The sequence below is a fragment of the Panthera onca genome, chromosome A2 (genome assembly GCF_046562875.1).
Source record: "Panthera onca isolate mPanOnc1 chromosome A2, mPanOnc1 haplotype 2, whole genome shotgun sequence".
NCBI lineage: Eukaryota > Metazoa > Chordata > Mammalia > Carnivora > Felidae > Panthera > Panthera onca.
In genome coordinates, this window is record NC_138340.1 from 56273889 (window position 1) to 56286603 (window position 12715).

The window sequence follows — 12715 nt, forward strand, 5'->3', positions numbered from 1 at the left end:
AGGATAGGGGTGATGTCTGTACTAAGAGGCTTCTGAAAACCGCCATCACGATCTTTGCTCTATCTATTTGGACTACTATATCAGTTGTTGTTTTTTTTAATTTGTTAATGTTTATTTTTGAGAGAGAGAGAGAGAGAGAGAGAGAGAGAGAAACAAAGCATGAGTGGGGAAGGGGCAAAGAGAGAAGGACACACAGAATCTGAAGCAGGCTCCAGGCTTCGAGCTGTCAGCACAGAGCCTGATGTGTGGCTCAAACTCACGAACTGCAAGATCATGACCTGAGCTGAAGTCAGACGCTTACCGACTGAGCCACCCAGGCACCCCTATTTTTATTAAAAAAAATTAATTTTTTTAAATGTGTATTTAGCTTTGAGAGACAGAGACAGAGCGTGAGCAGGGGAGGGGCACAGAGAGGGGGAGACACAGAATGTGAAACGGGCTCCAGGCTCTGAGCTGTCAGCACAGAGCCCGACACGGGGCTCGAACTCCCAAACTGTGAGATCATGACCTGAGCTGAAGTCAGACGCTTAACTGACTGAGCCACCCAGGTGCCCCTGTTTTGTTATTTTTAATTGTGACAAAATACACATAAAGTTTACCGTCTTGACCATTTTTAAGCATACAGTCCTGGGCACCAAATACACTCGTGTTGTGCAGCCATCACCACCATCCATCTCTGGAACTTTCTCATTTTGCAGAAGTAAAACTCCATATCTGTTAAGCAGTAACTCCCCACTGCCCCTCCCTGGCGCCTGGCACCCACCACCCTGACTTCTGTCTCCGTGAATTTGACTCTGGGTCATGGGACCTCAGCCATCCAGGGCTGGCCAGCTCCCACTGAGCCACGGGGCGACCACAGACACACGACGGGATGAGCCCAAGACACGCAGCCAGCCTGTAGACTCATGAAAGATGACAAATAGTGGCTGTTTTAAGCCACTAAGTTCTGGAGCAGCTCGTGGGGCAGCGGCATCTTAGCAACAGAGAGCTGATGCACCGTGCTTCCTAAGACTCTGGACTCTGGGCTGTGTCCCCAGCGAGGTTCTCAGGAGACATCAGTGGTGTGTGAAGCTGGGGTCTGCAGTTGGCAGAGGGTTGAAAATCAGCTGCTTTTTAAGAAAGCAACAGCATATTGCAGAGTCAGACAGGCTGGGGGCTGGTCTCCGGTCACAAAGCAGGGCCACCTTTTGCCTGGCTCACCGCTGTATCCCCGGCACCTGGAACAGTGCCTGGCACAGAGCACACACAAGCACAGATGTGTGCAGAGCAAATGAAAGGATGTCACGTGTCATTGAATTTGAATCTGCAAGTGTGGCCTGCGAGGCCTCCTCGGCAGACAAGGAAGCCCAGGCCCAGAGGGATGATGAGGATGGAGAAGCAGCAGAAAGGAACCCCGGTGCCCGTGGCTACGTCCCGCTCTGCCGAGCTGCCTCCCCAGAAGTCTAGAGAACGCCCAGAGAACAGCTACAGATCCAGACACTTCTAGGAGGGAGACTGGAGGGTAAGGGGACCATCCACGTTGGTTTATCCCAGGCAGTGAGGAGGATGCCTCTGCAGGAAGTGAACCGGCCCAGCACGGTCAGATCTGTTCCTGGAACTTGTCTTAGGTCCTCAGGGGCCAGTGCTGGGGGAGTGGGGCTGCCCAGCTGTCAGTCCCCAGCCACCTCCCGGCTGAGCACATCTGCTTGACTTCAGCTTCCACCGGGTACAGGTGCCTCTGTGAGCGTCAGAGAGACAAGGGTGGGTGCGAGGCCAGCAGCCCCTCCTTCCAGCCATCTGGATCCGAGAACCACCCACAGGAGGAAGGTATTGCTCCAGAAGGGTCTGTCAGAAGTGCACTCTCAAAGAAGCTCTTAGCTGGCCTTGGATGGCAGCGTGTGTGTGTGTGTGGGGGGGGGGATAGTCTGTGGCTTAGGGGGCCCCCGGCAAGCTCCAGATGTCCAGACAGCCCTCCGTCTGGTCATTGGCCGGATGGCAGCCTTTGGCGGACAGGCTGGAGCTTGCTCATGGGCAGCCGAACCTCTTCCTTCCTCAAAGCTGGCACGCCACGGTCATCATGAGTCCCCTGGCCAAGGAGGTGTGAGTGCCACTGGGCAGCAGGAAGAGGCGGCCACCGAGGCACTGTGGCAGAGGGCCTGGCCCCGCGAGGTGAGTGTGCAAGTTAGGAAACATTTTAAGCACCTCTCTGAGCCCAGGCCTGTGCTAGGGGCCCTTACCTGTATTTTCTCTTGAGCTCTCGCAGGGACGAGACTAGCTCCCAGCTTATGTGCAGGACGGTTTTGAGACCTAACTTATCCAGAAGTAGTCAACCGCGCAGGCCACTGGGACACTTTCCGTTTCTTTCACCATCCCCATCGCTGCTGGGGGATTTAAAGTTTCCTGTCAGGCCCCAGCACCTGCCCGGAGATAAGCCCTTCCCCCCACCCCCCCAGAAGGTAATTTAAGGAATTTTCAAGGGTTCTTTGCCTGTGCATGACTTCACGGTGGCACCCCACCTCACGCGTGGGTGTTAAAACCTGGCATCCGCCCAAGGTGAGACTCCAGTCCAGTCTTGGAAAGTAAAGCCCGTGAATGAGCTCAGCAGAAGCAAAATACTACATTTTTAAAATGAGCTGCTTACTGAAGAAGCAGGAGCGCCCATCGGGAGTGTGGCGAAGGGTTGTCACGGAGTCACTGTGCTCGAGTCGCCCACTGAGGGTGAGGGGAGAGTGCGGCCAGCATATGCCCTACCCCCCGGAAAACACGGGGCAGGAGGGAGGGAGAGAGAGGTGTGTGCATGCCTTGTGGTTGCATGGAGGCATGATAGACTCTAACATGTGTCTTGAAAGGACCAGGAGAGGAGAGCAGGTCGCGGGCAGTGCCTGTGTCCTGGACCCCTGAGGCAGGTGGGTAGCTGGTTTTCCAGATGAGCAGGGGTAGGTGCAGAAAGGTCCAGGGTACAGGGGAGCCAGGGTTGATGCAAGCCCACCTGGTTGCAAACCACAGTTGTCCCGTCTGCATATGGACTCTCAGCTCAGGGGTGCCCCAGATGCACCAGGATATGAGTGGCAGAGCCACAGGTCGGTGCTCCTCATGGCAGGTCTGGGAGTGACTAAGGAAGCGTTTGGGGGCTTGCCAAGCTACGGCAGGGCTGCCTCTGACTCTGGGGGCCGGTGTTGAGCTCCCCACCTCCTCTTAAAACTAAACTGAGCTGGGGTTAGAAACATCTGCTCAGAAACCACAGAGTACTTTCCGGTAGGTACCAACCCCATTTTACAGATGACGAAACTGACCCAGAGCTAAACAACTTTCCCAAGCACACACACCTCCAAGGGCAAGGCTGCGGCCCAAGTGCAGTTCTGCTAATTTGAAAGCCTCTCCTTTTCCATCATGCCACAGAAGACTCTGTGCATGCAGTCCGACACCATGTCTAGGGTGGGCCAGGCCCTGAAGCTGTTCCAGAGCGAGTCCTAATGTTTGTTTTTCGGTGGATGATTTTGTCATCTGGGTGCACTCACTCAGAGATGATTGGTGGCCGATGACCGAAGGGGTAAACAAAGACTGTTGGAGGAAAAATTCAGAATGGGGAATGTTTTGCATTTGGTCCCTGAGTCCTGACTCTGTGAGGGAGGCCAGCGGTACTCAGTTGTATGTAGATGGGGGGCCTGGCCGGAGCCACAGGAGGGTGAGGGGTGCTGATGCCACCCTCCATGGGGCAGTCGCTGTTAGCCTATTGACTGTTCTGGCTTACCCTTGACTCAGCACTGTCCTGCCCCATACAGATGGATCTTCCATGGAAGTGGTTTCCAGACTTTTATATTTAAAAATTTTTATCAGCAGAACCCTCCCTCCAAATGTGTGAAACCAGGATACATAAAGCAGAGGACAGCAGACATGCTCTGGGACAGGGACAGGGACAGGGGGGAGGCCTCCCATAAGGCAGCCCCACCCCTGGACCCAGGATCTAGGGTAGCACAGTGGAACATCCCTCCACCATTAGGAAGTTCTTGCTTGGGCAGGAGCATCAGGAGTGGTTAGCAAGGCCTGGGGCAGCTTCTGGCCAACCCAGGGCCCTCCAGACCAGGCCCTTAGCCTTGGACAAGCAGATCAACCCTCAAAACCTGGTTGGGGAGCATTTTGTCACATCTACAACACAGCATCTCACAAGGCCCCCAGGATATTCAAGGCCCAGCCGGGGGGGGTGGGGGACAGCATGGGCTGCTTCTGGCAGAGGCCAGAGGCACCAGATACAGAGAGCCAGCCCGGGGGGCTGAGGGCAGCAACTCTACCCCTTCCACTGTATCCCCACTCCCAGCCCAGGCCAGGCATGGAGTGGGGCCCTTCATGGGTTTGCATCTTTGCGGGCCGGTCACGGGCAGAGGGAAAAGATCTGTCCTTGCCTTGAGAGGGTGGGTTGCCAGGGGGCTTAATGGGAGAAGGTTCTGCAATTTGAAAGTGCCTGAAGATGGGGTGAGAGCCTTTGTAAGCTAGTGAGCCTCCCGTCACTGGAGTGTGTGCGAGCAGGGCCACATGCCCACAGCACAGAGGAGTGGAGGCTTGGAAGGTATTTGCCTGGGCCTCAGGAGGCCTAGCTTCCCTCTCCTCCGCTTTCTCCACCAAGCTCTTCTCCAGAGGAAGCGTGATGTGGTTATTTAGAACCTGAGTCTGGAGCCAGTTGGCCTGGGTACCAATCCTGGCACCACCCATGCTGTGACCTCGGTTTCCTCGTCCAACAAATAGGGGTAAAGGTGGGATCCACCACATAGGGCTGATGTGAGGGTGGAGTGAATTAATAAACACACAGGACACTAGCTTTCTTCTTTTCTGAAATCTCTCCAGACCTCCCGGGTGATGTGAGGTGGGAGGAAAAGTTTGGGGTACCCCTGAACCACCTGGAACCATAGTTTCCCCATGAGTGAAAGTAGGGCAGACTTGGGCCCCACCCTCGGTGGGGGGCCCAGCTCCTGGAAATGTCAGCTGAGCAGACAGGGTGGCCAGTTTCATTTAGAAAGCTGGGTGATAGGGGTTGTCAGAGGTGTTCCAGTCCAGCCTGGCCAGACTGTGAAGGATACAGCCCTGGGGGCCAGGGTGCCTGAGACATCAGCTTTTGTGGCCCCCTGCTGCAGATCTGGACTCATCTGCTAAACCAAGCCGGCCCCTCTGGAGGGCTTATGTCTCGGCTCTCTGGCTGTGAACTTGCCGTGAGGTCTCTCTCCCTTGAACTCTGCAGCTGGAGCGACAGAACCACAGTTAGAGAATGTCGGCAGTGCCCAGCCCGGTGCGGGGCTCTCCATGCATGGTCACGGCTACCCTCACCAGGTCCTTGGAGGGGAGATGCGTTTGCCTCACCTGGCGGGAAGCAAAGGCATAAAGAAATTGTGTCTCCTGCTGAGGGCCCCCATCTAGAAGGTGGTGTTACGGGACCAGAGTGGGTCTCTGCAGACAAGAGACTGCAGCAGGCAGAGTTGCCTTATGAGGTCACTTTATTGGTACAAATAAGGAGATCACAGGGGATAATGACTCCCCAGCCCATGACTCCCCAGACTAGAGAAAGCAGACTCCTTTCATTAGGGCTTAGGATGAATATTCAGAGGGGGATTTTAACATTATAATGAGGTTGAGGCACTTTCTGGCACTTTCTGATTCATCTGCACAGGCGTCTTCCTCAAATGTTTCTTTTTCTGTCCCAGCAGTTCGTTAGTCTCTAAAAGGTAAGATTGACAGTTAGGCAGAAGCTTCTAGGAGTTTCCTGAGTTCAGGAGGTCAGTCCTGAGTTCAGGGAGTCATTCCTGAGTTCATGGGATCAGCCCTGAGTTCAGGGGGTCAGTCCTGAGTTCAGGAGGTCAGTCCTGAGTTCAGGGAGTCAGTCCTGAGTTCATGGGGTCAGTCCTGAGTTCAGGGAGTCAGTCCTGAATTCATGGGGTCAGCCCTGAGTTCATGGGGTCAGCCCTGAGTTCATGGGGTCAGTCCTGAGTTCAGGGGGTCATTCCTAAGTTCATGGGGTCAGGCTAGTGACAGCAGTGACTTTCTGCCTGTGAAGCCCCTGCTCCTTCTGCCCCAGCTTGCTGTCTCAGATGTCCTCAGATGTGCCAGTTGCTTCAGAGGATGGAGAGGCAGTGTGAGAACAGGATGTAAAGACAAGAGCCACCAGGGTTGTCCTTGGTTGTACACACCCCCCTCCCTGCCTCTCTCGAGGTTACTGCCACACGCCTTCAAGTAACAAGCACTCTACATTCAGCCCGTAGCAGCAGGGACTGAAGACATTTTACAGACATAAGAATAACTTGCTCAGACATTTGTCAGCAGCACAGGGAGCATGGTCCTTGGCTGCACAGGCCGTTTGGGGTCCTGGATTAATGTCTGCAGGCAGGGACCAGCAGACTCCAAGCCTTAGGAGAGGTGCTGGCCTCAGCTACAGTGGACAGCACAGCCTCTCTCCTCAGAAGGGCACTTTTAGACGGGATCCCCCCCTCCTCGTATTTTCACACCCCCATCTGGTGCAGCGACCAGCCCCTATCACCCCATGACCAACTTGGAATACTGGTTGACCCTGGAGATACAGGCCCAGGAGCAGGGGGCGTGTACCCAGAGAGAGTCCTCTGGGACTGTCTCATCCGGGGATTTTGCTGTTGGGGTGGTGTGGGATGCACAGACCCCACTGTGAGCAGGGATGTTTGGGATGGATCTGGGCTCTCCCCACTTCTGAGCCACTGGAGACAGGCGCCTTAAGGTCCTCTCAGGACCAGCACCTGTAAATGAGGCAGATCACATAACCGTGGCATCCACTGGAGACAGGTGCATCACTCTGAGGCCACAGCAGGATGCAGGTGCTGGGCCCTGGAGCCTCCTTGGAAAGCCAGGTCAGGGTCAGGGGGTGGGAGGGAGTGCCAGCCAAGCCACCCACCAGACCCCCTCCCCCATACTTGAGGCAGAGGGGCAGCCCAGCCCTACTTCTAATGGGGGGAGCCCTCTGAGTCCTTCTCTGGCTCCCAGATCCCACAGAAGAACCCAGGGGATCTTAGCCCTGAAAAATCAAATGCACACACATACACAGAGCCTGTATACCTCATCGGCTCCCCAGAGCCTGGCCCCAGAGCCCCCAATCCACACACGGAGCCTCTTCCGCTCCCGTCTTTTCCCAGTGCCTCAGCAATAATCCACATCTTGTAGCTGACTGCTGGCAAACTCAAATCACATTTCAAAAAAAACACCGTGTGCAATGGTCGGGGAAAGCACGCGAGAGATTTATTAGCTTTCATGGGGTGAGAAACTGCAAGCACTGGAAATAATAGGATACATTTCTCATTAGTTGTAAATGCCGGGAAAGAATTAAGGAACACTAATATTTTCTGTTTTTAATCAAGCACAACAAGAGTTGTGAGGTGCGTGCAGGGGAAGGGAAGGAAGGAAAAGCAGATTTTGCATGTGTGGCTTGGGTATTGGGCCCCCGCTGGGCCATTTTGCCCCACCTCTTGTCATTGCTGAGACACAACTTGCCCGGGAGTTTTTGGTTTTTTTTGTTTTTTTCTTTTTTTATCCCAGCCAGACCAGCCCCTGGAAGGGATGGTTTGGGGGCGCCGCGGTAATCCCTCCAGTCCAGCTGCAGGAATAAATTAGTGTCACCAGCAATAGGACAAGATACCAAGGGAGGGGAGAAGTCGATTTAGAGGAAATGCAGTGTGCTGCCAGGAAGGGAGGATGGGGACGGACTCCTGGAGGGAAGAGAAAGTGTGTGGGCTTCCTCTCGGAGAGGTACACCCACGAGCAGCTTTAGCTGTGGTCTTGGGTCCCTTCTTGTGGAGCTGCGCCCCAGGTGCACGGGTGGGTGGGGAGGGCCCATGGTGCAGAGGGCACGTGAGGTTGTGACCATTCAGGAGAGGCAGGGACAACTCTCCCGGTCCATGGCTGGGGCACCCGCACCCCACCCTGAGCACAGGGTCTCTCCAGGAGCCCCACAGCACTGCGGGATGGACAGTGTGGAGGATGGAGGGGTACCCACCCTGGGAGGAGGGGCTGTGGGGAGGATTCTCAGAGGAGGGACGTGTAGGAAGTGCCCCGGAGCCAGGAAGGTGTGGGCAGAGCAGGGCTGGGTAGCCCGTGGGGCCTCTGGAGGTGGTTCTGGGAGAGGGAGTCAGGATCTTCCGGGGGACTGAGAAAAGGGTTCTCATTAAGAACAGCACAAGCAAAGGTAGGGCCTGATGGTGCCTGCCATGTTGAGGCGATAGTACTCTGTCTCTGTGCATGCGTGTGTGTGCGTGTGTGTGCGTGTGTGTGTGTGTGTGTGTGTGTGGTGGGCGAGCACAGCATACAGGGCAGGACGTGGGGCCTCGGAGGCAAGGCAGGCTCCGTGTAAAAGGGCACGGGGGGTGGGGGGCAGGGTGTGGTGTCTCAATTCTGTCCTGCTGGTAGCAGGCTTGTGGCAGACACATCCTCCCTGGGAAGACACCTGCCAACATGGTTATAGAAAGACCACATGCAAATATGTGCACCTGTAGACAGGCACGGGGACACATAGACACAGGGACACGCACAGGCACACACACACAATCTGTGCCAAATTCTGAAGTCTAATATTAAGATAAACCCAGTATTCAAGAGCTAGAGGAAGCTTGTGTTTTTTGAAGATCCTAGAAGTAACATTCAGAGAGCGTCTGTTTCACGTTGTCAGTAATAATAACAGCAGACCCTTAAATAGCACTCACCCGGTGCCAGCCTCTGTTCTGAACGCTGTGCACATCTTACCTCATTTAACCCTCCCGGCCACCCTGTATGGGTTGCTAGGTACTAGAATTACTCCCAGTTTGCAGGGGAGGCACAGAGAGGTCAAGTGCCCTGCCCAAGGCCACATAGCTTGTAAGCAGCAGAGCTGGGATTTGAACTCCAGGGGTATGCCCCGGAGCCCACGCTCTTTCCTGGGGAGTTGAGTGCCTCTTGGCTTTTTTTTTTTTTTTTTTTTTAAAGGATTCCTTAAGACAAGAACTGGAAAATAAGACAACAGGCTACTCTGGGCTAATCTGTTGAGGATTTTACTGATGGGCTGAGAGAAAAGTCAGGAAAGTGGAAGGAAGGAAGGAAGCTTTTGTGGGGAGGGGGTGACAGTGTGGGGCTGGGACAGGGGAGAGGCTGGGCCATTGTAGCCATTTTGAAGTGTCCAGTTCAGGGGCTTTATGTATACTCCTATTGTACAGCTGTCCCCACCATCCATCTGCAGAACCTTTCCATCTTCCCAAACCGAAGCTCTGTCCCCCCTTAAACACGAACCCACCCCCCTCCCCCACACCAGTCCCGGGGACCACCGTCCTGCTTTCTGTCTCTGTGAGTTTGACAACTCCAGGTGCCTCCCACAAGTGGAATCATCCAGTGTTCATCCTGTTGGGACTGGCTTCTTTCACTGAGTACAGTGTCCACGAGGTTCATCCATATTGTAGCACACGTCGGAATTTCCTTCCTTTTTTTAAGGGCTGAGTAATAATATTCCGCCGCACGAATAGACCACATTTTGTTTATCCGTCCGTCGATGGACACCTAGGTTGCCCTCAGTCTTGGCTCTTGTGAACAGCACTGCCGTGGAGGTGGATGGACAAATCTCTCTTCAGGTCCCTGCTTTCGATTCAGTCAGGTAAATAAATACCCAGAAGTAGGATTGTCGGGCGGCTCATACAGTAATTGTGGAATTATTTTAGGAACCGCTGTACTGGGCTCTAATGTCCCAGAGCCTGCTCCCCTCTGCCCTTTGGGAACCCTGTTCTTGTACCTCGCCCCAGGAATTCTCGCCTTCCGTCTCCCCCACCCTAGGGCCCTGGCAGGGCAGCCTTAGTTGTGGGTAATCAGACCCAGAAATGTGGCTCTGAGAGCTGGGGCCAAGCAGGGTGGCTTTGATGCCTATGAACAAAGTCCTCCTCGTGGCTCCAGGGACTCTGGCTTCGTCTCAGTCCTGGGTTTGGGATTCGGGCTCTGGCTGGAAGCGAGCGGGAGAGAAACTGAGCTGAGTACCCTCCATGTACCCTTCTGTAAGCCCTGTCCCTCGGGGGCTGGCTGGTCTCCTGCCCGTGGCTGATGGTGGTGACACGGGTGCAGATCCTCACAGCAAATGGCGAGAGAGGGCTGGCGGGCGGGGCAGGTGCCGAGGTTCCCCAGGGTGGAACGTGGGAACAGGGTTACTCAGTGGGGCAGTGTGCAGGGGTCGGGAGAGTAGTGATATTTTATGCATATTCTCAATGGGCTGGGCGCCCGGTGGGGGCGTGGGGCTGTGGGTCTCTTGAGTCTGGGGCCCCTCTGCCGGCACCTGCACGCAGGCTGCACTAGGCACGGCCAGGCATCCGCTTCCCCAGATCTGCGCCTTCCTCGGGGTAACTGCCTCACCCACCCACTCATCCAGGCCAGCCCCAGGGAGTCGTCAGGTCCCCCGCTCTCTCTCACCACTGGGTTATGGGTCCTTAACATCCCCCCAAGCCCCCTGCACCTTCCCCGTAGTTCCTTGTTGCCCGGCACTACTTGCAATCAGGACCCCTTTATTTGTCACCTGAGTTATTCTCGAAGCCTCCTCACTGGTCTCCCTGCCTCTGCCTTCACCCCTCACCTTCCTGTTCCCAGGGCTCTGGGGAGAGCAGCAGCCTTTGGGTGGCCGTCAGCCTCCGTTACCCGACTCCTGCTACAGGGGCCAGGTGGCCCCCATCGCGGGGGTGCTGGCAGGGCTGTTTGCCTGTCCAGGGGATGGGGGTGACCGACATTCATGGGGGTGGACATGCTGGACATACAGTAATGCGTGGGGCAATCCCCAGAGTAGAGAATTATCCTGTATGCCTCTGACTTTGGAAGGTTCCGTCAGACCTTCACGAAGGGAAAAATCCGCCCTTAATCCCCAGAGACTACCACCTGGTTTCCGCCTAAGTGCCGACTTTCCCAGGAGCACAGCTGGTCTCTAAATTGTGAGAAGTTGTACTTTCTTTTGTTTTGATCTGGACTGGGAGCTGTTCCTGATTTCGGAAAATCACATCGCCTTGGCAACGCCCTGAATGGTGTGGGAGCCCCCGTTGGACACCTGCCCGTTCCTGACGGTCTCTGCAGCGGCCACGCGTAGATGTGATTGCTTCTTTACTTTGTCCCACAGCAGGGTCATATTAGGCACATGGTGTGCTGACCTCCTAAAACCTGTATTATTTTTGTCATAAATCATTTGACTTTGATTTCTACTTTATGGTACAGTTAGGGCACCGTACTGGTTCTTAAAAAGTCATTTGGCCGGCATGCTTTGTCAGCTGTGATTTTCTTGCAGGATATTAAAGCAGGGGCATAAAATGTTTGCTATCCCAGACAGTCGGATTGGGCTGAGAGTTGTGCACAAGCCCCTCAGTCCCACCACCGTTGCATGATGGGGGGGGGGGGGGGAAACTGAGGCCCGGAGAGGCCAAGAAAATGGGCCGCGTGCCCAGCTGGCTGGGGGGAAAAGCTCGGGTCTGAGGACACAGGCATTGGGTGTTTTCCACTGGTCGCCCCTGGCGGCCTGCCCGCAGCCCATCCTCTCTGTTTGGGAGCGGGTTCCACTGGCTCACCCCACTGTGCCGCTCCTCCTCCCCATGGCCTCAGCCCTTCTGGTGGGAGGCTGCCTCAAGCACAGCTAGTAACGAGAGTCGTAACCCACGGGTGAGATCCCCACGTTCCTGAGCCAGGCGGGAAGGCAGTTGGGAGAGGCAAGGCACGGAGGTCTCTGGGCAGGGCGGTGACCTGTGGGGAGCAGGCAGGTGGCAGGTGTGATGATGGAATGGCCAGGAGGGTGGTCTGGAGTCAGCCCCACAGGAGAGACCACAGGGTCATCACCTCCGCAGACTAGGAGAATATGTCGAGAGTCATGACCCCATCTGCCGGCCCTCATGACCTCACTGCAGGGCAGGGGGGGTGTCTACACTGGTGGAGAGGGTGGCGATGCTGCATCGCTGTACCTGGTGTCCTGCCCAATACGTGTAATCCTTGGCAAAGGATTCCATCCGCACGTCACGGACGAGATCTGAGAACGCGTGGCTGGCCAGGGTCAAGTGCAGGATCCAAACCCCTGGTGCCACTCCTCTGCTGTCTGTCCTGTCACCACCAACCACTGTTGGGCACCAGAGCCCCTCTGCTTGGTATCTGGAGCAACAGAAGCTTGAGAAAAGAGTGGGTGCATGAGTCAATGAAGGTGAGCCCCCTGCCGACTCTCCTCCTCGGAGACGCCCCTGCCCGATCCCTCCGCCATCTCCCCCGCTGTCCCCTGCGCTGGTCTGCAATCACTCACGCGACCGTCAGTCCCCGGCAGCTTGGCCCAGCTCAGCCTCGCTGCCTCAGTCGCTCCGTCATCTCTTGCACTGGTGTTTAAGTTGTCACACAGGAGACCACGAGCGCACCCTGAGGGGCCTGGGAGGGGAACTGCCACCTCCGTGTCCCCGTGATGGCAGTACCTGGCCCGTGGACACTCAGTAGATACTGAGGGCCTGAACGGTCTGTGTCTGTGAGAACCGCAGTTCTAACGACAGTTAACATTTGCGTAGCCGTTAGTATGTGTCAGATTCCGTTATCACCTGTACCGTGTGCAGACGGCATACGGTCATGGTATAATATCGTGATGCTGAGATCTTGGCAAACTGAAACAATATTCTAGCCTTAAAATTTGCAGGAAACTTACGTTAATCAGGGCTCTTCAGGGCAAAAGGGGAATTTGAACCTAGGCAGTCTAGAACTTGGGACTCGACTCCATGCCGTGCTA

General features: G+C 55.4%; 1 protein-coding gene and 1 long non-coding RNA gene across 8 annotated transcripts in view; one reads left to right on the forward strand and one right to left on the reverse strand.

Moving 5' to 3' along the window:
* IQSEC1 (IQ motif and Sec7 domain ArfGEF 1) overlaps positions 1-12715 on the forward strand; it is a 423845-nt gene that overhangs the window by 34187 nt on the left and 376943 nt on the right. The window lies entirely within an intron of this gene.
* LOC132678903 (uncharacterized) lies at positions 8990-12465 on the reverse strand. 2 transcript variants are annotated; one of them, XR_013554105.2, is made up of 2 exons: positions 12411-12465; positions 8990-12117 (listed from the first exon to the last, which is right to left on the reverse strand). It is a non-coding gene; the product is annotated as an uncharacterized LOC132678903 (long non-coding RNA). The 2 variants fall into 2 exon arrangements; XR_013554104.2 differs by having other exon boundaries at positions 12248-12446.